The sequence below is a fragment of the Galendromus occidentalis genome, unplaced genomic scaffold (genome assembly GCF_000255335.2).
Source record: "Galendromus occidentalis unplaced genomic scaffold, Mocc_1.1 scf7180000076440, whole genome shotgun sequence".
NCBI classification, from domain to species: domain Eukaryota; kingdom Metazoa; phylum Arthropoda; class Arachnida; order Mesostigmata; family Phytoseiidae; genus Galendromus; species Galendromus occidentalis.
In genome coordinates, this window is record NW_003804429.1 from 411,301 (window position 1) to 419,183 (window position 7,883).

Sequence of the window (7,883 nt, forward strand, 5' to 3'; positions counted from 1 at the left end):
CATTTGATTCCAGCGGCTGACTCCGTTCCCGCGGGTGAAACACGCGGGAACGAGCTCTCAGGCGATTTCAGCCCTTGCATAAGCCTTGTCTTCATCACTTGTTCCGGCCTGCCTAGTTGGAGCGTCATCAGCCTACCGGGTAGAGATGGAGATTATCTGACTGACTTCGTGAGTGAGACACGAGACGTTGAGGTACAGCAGACTCGCTACTCCAGCGCTTCCCGTGTGTCCGGAGCAGCAGCTTGCCCTCCCCTCCCAGAGCAAAGAACGGGAAAGACTCGGGCGGAGCCCTGCACAGGGAAAGAAAAAGGAGGGGGTGCCGACCACGAGATCATTTCAGACGTAGACTTTCTTTCTACCATCATATCGGGTGGGGAAAATCGATTGGTTGGGAACCGACACAGACCAGGACAAGTGGCCCATCGACGGGGCTTGAGCCGAAAGGGAGTGCTTTAGACGCTCGGTTGCGGCTCTCTCCGTGACTCCGTCTACAGCTGAGTGTCGTCAAGTGCGAGTCGCCTGAAGAGAGCTGCTAAAGAGCTGTATCGCGGGAAGCTCTCGGGCGCAGCTGAGGTCCTCGTCTCATTCAGTCCGGCTTCCGCCAAAGATGGAAGTCACCTCGAACGTAGTCGAGCCCTCTACTCCAGCATCCGTCCCTGTGCCTCACCATTCCCGCATCCCGCATGCGCGGCTCGCCTTGCCGCGAGAACCCGAACCTTCCCCGAGCTCCTTTCGAGCCGTGCTTCATTTTCAGATCCTGCAAGTAGCGCGTCAACTGCGTGAAAACGGTGTTCCGTGTGCTCCTAAGTTAGCGGGACTTGCGGTCCATCGGTTTGTACAACGTTGTTGCTTCCGTTGTACGCAACTCTTGCACCGAGCTCGCGAGCCAATGAACGGAGCGTAACGTCGTTGTTGCTGCGGCTGCTGCTGCCATTGTTCATACGTGCTTCCAGTGAACAACTTGAAAAGCATGAGCTCAAGCCCTCTCGCCCCGAAACTAACATTCGGATATCGAGTCGCCTTCGAAGTCGGCCGATATCACCCTGTCGAGCTTTCGTCCCATCCGCGGTCGTTCCGTCCGAGTGCTTCATTGCGATTCTATCTCCCTGCGCGGAGCTTTCCCTCAGCACGATGGCTCGTTTTCGACAGACAGGTCACACACGATTCGCCCGGAATAAGCCGAAAAGGCGCAGACAGGCCGAAGGTATCGAGCCGACCCTGAGGCTGGAACGCGCAAGACGAAACCATTGCACGCAAGCCGTGAGCTGTTCGCTGGCTGTCGGAGAGAGGATTGGAGAATTAGAAGATTGAAGGTTCGAGCAGGCGATTGATTAAAAGTTCCGTCGTATGGTGGACGCTTTTTACTCAAGAGCGCGCCCTCTGAGTGACTAATTATGATTCAACAGCTCCCGCGACTCTTCCGTTACACTGTGACGCGCCGTTTTTTTCCAATCTCGAATTAGGTAAATTCGACGAACGGCTCCGGTGCCTGATCCAGGATCGAGGTCGACGCGACTTGCTCGCTCACTCGCACGAGAGCACGCGGACGGACCGGTGTGCGAATCACCATAATTTTTGCGTTAGTCGCTGCCGATCAGTGCATGAATAGATGCAGCGAGCGAGCCGGGGAAATTAGGACAAAAAAAGGAGATCGGTTTATGGAAAAGCCGATCTTTGTTCGACTCATGTGCGCTCGTCGCCGACGGCCTGTTAGAAGCACGGTGGGGACCACTTTGTAGCTCATTTTTCCATCAGGAGAGTCGCCCACGCTCGGGTGACTTCGTTCAACTGAACGTATTCATCCCATTGACTCTGATGAAGGCCATAGGAGTTCCTCTCCACTGCTCCGCCGACGACGCCGGAGCGTGCACTCGACTATTCCCGGCATTGACATAATCGACGAGCTCTTGATGCTCATCACTATCAGAATAAAAATCTGCGTCATCGAAGCACGCCGGCGTGCGGGTCAGTTGCGAAACTACTAAGAGCCGGTGTACGTAGAGCGGCGTCTTTCGGAGCCGTGGAGCCCGTCCTCTGCCCTTCATTTCCCTCCCCGCGAAATTGATTCAGATCGTCACGCATGATTGTGGAGCAGTCGACCCGCGAGGCTCCGACTTTTCGGCGATCGATAGAAATCGCGCACCGTATTTCGATCCGGGACTGAACGCAACGTCGCGGCGCTTCGATTGGGAGCCGCAGAGGGGAAGAAACAATCGGATAATCCTGCGATTGCCACTATAATTAGGAGTAGCCCCCTGACACATGACCGCTGCCTGCGGGGAACTCCATCACCCGAATCCATTCACTTACTCATTCGATTAAGCACCACCACTACCACAGGGGAGACCACCTCCGTGAGCCGAGACACTGGGAATAGTATTTGGAGAAGCTGGGAACGTGGATTGCATTCGCGAAGCCGTAATTAGGTTCCACTGGTGCCCTTACGGGGAGGTCCAGAGACTCGAGAGAAATCACTCGGTCGACCTTGAATGGACTTACTATCCTGCATCGGCACGCAGCGAGTGGCATTCGTTTGATTCCCGGTTCGGTCGAATAGAGTCGCAGATTCCATGGCACGGAAAAGGGTTTGCGTCAATAAGAGGGGGGAGGGTGAGTCGGACGAGATTAAAAACACAGGACGCGATTGCTTTCCGAGAAGAGAGGTGGACAGATGGATAGGAGTTTCTCGACTGCAATAGGAACGAGCACAGAAATGATCCCGGAAAATAGAATCGAGACGACTCTGACCGCTCTTTGTTCGCTTATCGGACCATTAACAAGCCATGGGACGCGCGCGTGCCGCCCGGACGACTGTTCGCGACTCGATGGGCACTCGATCAATCGGGTCGAGTCGAGGAGGGCGGACTTCGACGAGTATCCGCTCGATTCTCGGACGACTCGCGGCACCTTAGCTCCAGAAAGACGGGGGCGAATAAGAGGAGAGAAGAAATTTTTCCCTCAGAAGAGATCTCCCGACAAAGCCGTCGACAGATTTTCGACACCATGTAATTCATCTTCCAGGCCGAACCCTCAGATTGACCCGCCCTACGCCTTGTCGACTGCGTCCGAGCGGTTAGACACAAGTTGATTGTAGGCTGCTGCTGCGGCCGCCGCCGCCGCCGGCTCCCTCTGTGCCAATGTTTTTTCTTCTCCAGCGAAATAGACGGTGGACGACAGCCTGTCTACCCGACTCACGGCCACCAACACATGGATAGATGACCGGATATACGGACTGACAGAAGCCAGGACGGAAACGCCGAAGCGGACACAAGGTCGGGTTACCGGCGTGTACAAAACTGGACGCTTCTTCTCATACCATGCCTCCGAGCTGATGTGTGTGTGGCAGCGGGGAACAACGGAAAAACAAAAAGCAAGAGCTTTTCCATTTGCCAGATGAGAGGAGCTCACAGAGTGGCTCCAATGTTGTTGCGGACCTTGCTTCCCACTGACTTGGCAACAAGACAAGCGATCTCTTACACAAATCACGGCAGCCGCCGGCCGCTTAAACGGCGACGGCCAGGCGTTCGGAGGTCCAGTAAGTACTCGAACCGCCCAGAACTGTCTATCCGTCGGCAAACGTGGAAAATTGCAATAAATCGAGACGTGGAGTCTCAAACAGCAGGAACAAAACCAGGATTCGCTTTCCAAAGCCAAGCTTACCCGCGATTCAGGAATCATTCGTAGGTTGACTTTCGGAATCTAATCAGTATCTCTATGTGTTCAGCCATGAACATGATTATATAGGCGTACGGGATTCGTCGAAAGCGTGCGCTCAAGGGGATAACTGCTGAATGATTCGAGGGCGACGACAAGGGAACAAAAGCTCCAAAATGAATTACAGCGTCTTTTCGCTCATAATCAAATTAAGGTCAAATTCCATCTTCCGTTCTCTAGCGCTATCAATCATACGCTCTTACCCTCGCTCTGAGTGAGCGGTCACTGGGCGTGATTTCTTCCCGTCTACATGTACCCCCATTTCGTCCTCGATATTTCGCCCGTTCGTGAGCAGCTTGCTGTTTCCATGATGTACGCAGCGGAACAGTCATTTTCGCTTCAGCGAGAGAACGGGGCGATGATCGTCAACGAACTCAGAATAAGTAGAATAGGTAGCTCAACAATTGTCGTCGGAATGTAGTTGTATTTTCATCATCTAATGGAATCGTACTGAAGCCGGAGCGGAAACTCGCTAGAGCTCTCGATGACTCCTAGAAAAATTCTAGGAGAAACAAAAATGTGCCGCGGTAAATAAAGGCCAACTTCGCGGCCCACTCGGGCCGATTTCATTTCCGGCTGCAGGAAGCAGCGCCGCGAGGGAAAAGACCTGCCAGCGCCCCGTATCCGACGCCGCTCCCTGGGAGAATAGGACGACTCGGAGCTTGGAAAAAAACGCGATCGAGGAGCGATGGGCGAAGCTTCGAGTCGGAAGGAATTCTCGGCTTAAATATATCAAGGCTCCAAATTTCCTCTCGCTCCGTTCCGCGAGAACTATGTATCTTCAACCTTTATCTGCGACCCAATCAGCGCTGTCGAATGAATCGATCCCGGGGAATATTTCGAAATTGCGACAGAACCTCCATTTCTTCCGCCATCCCGACTCGTGGATGAGATCGTTTTTCAGCTCGGAGGATGTGAACTCCGGGAGTTCGGTGTCGAGGAAGGAGCGCGGTCGTTCCCCTTCTCGGAACCGATCTCCGCCTAAGCCAAAATGAGAGTCCACAACTAGCCTGGCGAATTCGCGCGATTCCTCGGATTTTTCCGACACCGCGTCGTTTCCCCCTCTCCGATTTCCCTTGTTCCTCCGCTCGAATCGAAGAACCTCCGGATGTCTATCTGGAAATGCGTCAACCACAACACCTAATATAGTAATTACGTTATTACTGCCGGAGGGAATCGGTTAGCAGTCTAGAGCAGAGCCTTTCTTCTTTGAGCATTCAAGTACTCCTTGAAGAATTGCCTGATGGCCCTCGACCCGTTTTCTGAGCGATGAGTGAGGCTCTCACCACTCAAACACTCGAGGGCACCCAGGAGTCCGTCCAGGTTGTGTCCGCACGCCTCTCCCTGCTCTTTTCCGCTCCCCCCCCCAATGCCTTTTCGAGGTGAATCTCGAGAAAGACTGCCGAAACAGATTCTTGAGACTTCGGGAAACATCAAGCCCGCAGAAATCTTGCGATTCCCCGAGCTCTCGGCCACTCTCGCATGCTCATTCCATATCCTCGCTGGTTTGACGGCTGTTCCTCCTGGAAGGACTTAGCTTATTGCGAATTACTCAGAGCATCGAAATGCCGCGCGGGGTCGTGGGCGAGCGCAACGAAGCTGCGGAGCTGGTAAGCCGTGAACTGACTGATGTCTGTCGGTGGAGCCCTTGTTTATCGAACGTGGCTCGATGGTGGAACTTGTCTAGCGATGCTTCGGATGCTCAACGTTCACATGCTTGATATCGTGCGACAGCGTAGTATTTTTATCCTCGCTAGAGTAAGGACGGTAGGAGTGCGATGGTATGATCTAAGGAAAACATATCAGGACGATCGCTCTTCTTCTGGTGTTAGATTGCAATCCATTCTCTAAACATGAGCTATGTCGATGGATGATTCCTGTTTTCCTTCAGCGATGGTGTATTGAATATCTCGGCAGTAGTGGGTCATATCGAATGTTGTTTTTCTCGCCGGAGCGACGCTCTGTATGTGATTGCTTCGATCTCCGAAGTGTGCGCAATCGAGCCGTCGCGTTCAGGGTAAGATGGCTTGACAGTTTATGATCTTTATTCGCGACGGATTTCGGCTTTAATCGGATCTCTACAAAATCCCGCGAGCCCTACGACTCGAGTCTCGATCGCGTCACAGAAGTTCTTGAAGAATGAGAGGTCCCCATCTACACGCCGCAAATCACTCGAATGAAACTCACGTCGTCGTCCTGACCAAGCATTCCCCTCCTTCCCTCGCGGAGCAGGCCGGGGAAGCCTCCAGTGTTCGAAGGGATCGATTCCCCGCTGGCGACTCGATAAACCAGATGAACTATTCGTGCTCGGGTCGTGCGCCTCCGGAGCAAAGAAGGATTCCAGGTCTATCTAAGAGCAGCAACAGCGAGTGATGTCAAAGTGCGCTTCAGCTAAGCTGGGGAATTGAATCGCGAACGTGTTTCCGAGCAGACGTGTCCGGGGAATCCTGTGCGTGTCGGCTTGTGGAAGTGATGCGAATGGACAGTCGCACCCAAGAACGACGCGCATCTTTGGGAAGCTTCCGATTCCCGATAAACCTCTCCCTGAAAGATAATAATCCATTGTTTGAGGTCGTCGCTGCTGGGCTTGGAGAAAGTCTCGGGTTGCTCAGCGGCATCCCGCCTCTCTTGGCTTCCCCAGTCGGCGAGGCTGTTTTTTCCTTGAACCAATGAATGGGAGGTCGACTGTTCAACGTTCGACTCGGCGAGTTTTGCATTTCTGAACAATAATCGAGCTCTGCGGGCGGTGACGTTATTTTCTCCTCAAAGATTATCATCTTTTGCGTGGGAGCCGGGAGTTGGAGGAAGGTCTAAGGGAATTCAAAGGCGAAGCCTCGACTGGCATTTACCGTTCCGGAACTGAATTCTCCCACGCGGATGGATTAGGTCAGCGACCAGGAGTTCATCGTTGCTTTCTGGGTTCAGATTCAAGTAGCTCCTGGAATCCATGGAAAACAGTCCCTCCCGACAATAATCGACTTATTCTACGCGAATGTTTCGGAAGCGCCTGACTGACTCATCGAGCAAAGCTCGATGTTCGACGGTCTGGGAAAATCCGAGAGGAGCCGAATCGAGCGAGGGCTCCGTGAATCGACGAAGTGCAGCGAAAATTTATAGTATCAATCAATCAAATCGGATTTATTCACACAATGTGTCGATTTCTTTAAAATACATAACATAACATTACGAGCTGGTTCAGCTCTATGCGTTCGGGGTATGTCTATCCACCGCCTCATCAACGCGGGCAAGTCCTGTCAGTGTTGTCGAATGTACGCACTCTCTTGCGTGGTATATACTACAACTCAATCCACACTTTTTACATCTACAGTTCTCATTTGGTTCGTGGTATTGTTCGGTTTTGCATACATTGTGATGGAACCCATGAACACTGTATCTTGTAATTACATGTCTGTTTGTGAAATTCCCTCTTTTCCATTCACTTGAGGTCAACGCGGGCGCGTATTGGAATTCGGGGTGGACATCTACGCATTTGGCTCGCCATTCCGCTTCGGTCAACTTCATGGCCTCCGTCTGCTTGAGGTTGAAGGTGCCCCGGATGTCTTCGGAGAATGTTCGGGTGTCGCACATCAGGTATACGAGCCTGTTCCGGCAGGATCGATGTACCCCGAGTACCCTTTTCAAAAAAGCCGCTTTCAGAGAGTTGAGTTTGTTCAAGTTTTGGGTTGTGAGATGGTCCCAAATCAATTGAACCCCATAGCTGGCAATGGGAGCGACCTTCAGTTGAAAAAGTTGGAGCGCCGTAGGGAGTGAAAGCTTCTGGGGCGAGGGTATCGTTGCAAACGCTATGAGCGCTTTTCTGACCCTTTCGTCGATGTGCTTGGTGAAACTTGAGCCGGTCGGAGTCAGCGTGATACCGAGATACGTGAATTTGTTCACGTATTTTATCTCGCTGTGGTTGAGGTGCAATTTGTCTTCTTTCGCCAGGTGGCCTCCTCGCCTGAATTTCATTGCTTCGGTTTTCATTTTGTTGATCGATAGCCCGAGCTCTTTGACACTCCTGGTCAGTGTGCATAATGCATTTTGGAGGTGATAAGTTTCTGTCGCATACATGACGATGTCGTCAGCGAACATAAGTAGTCTGACTGAGGGATGTTTTGAGATTATGGTCTCGGGTAGCTTGCCAGTCAATACTGAAAACAGTATCGGGC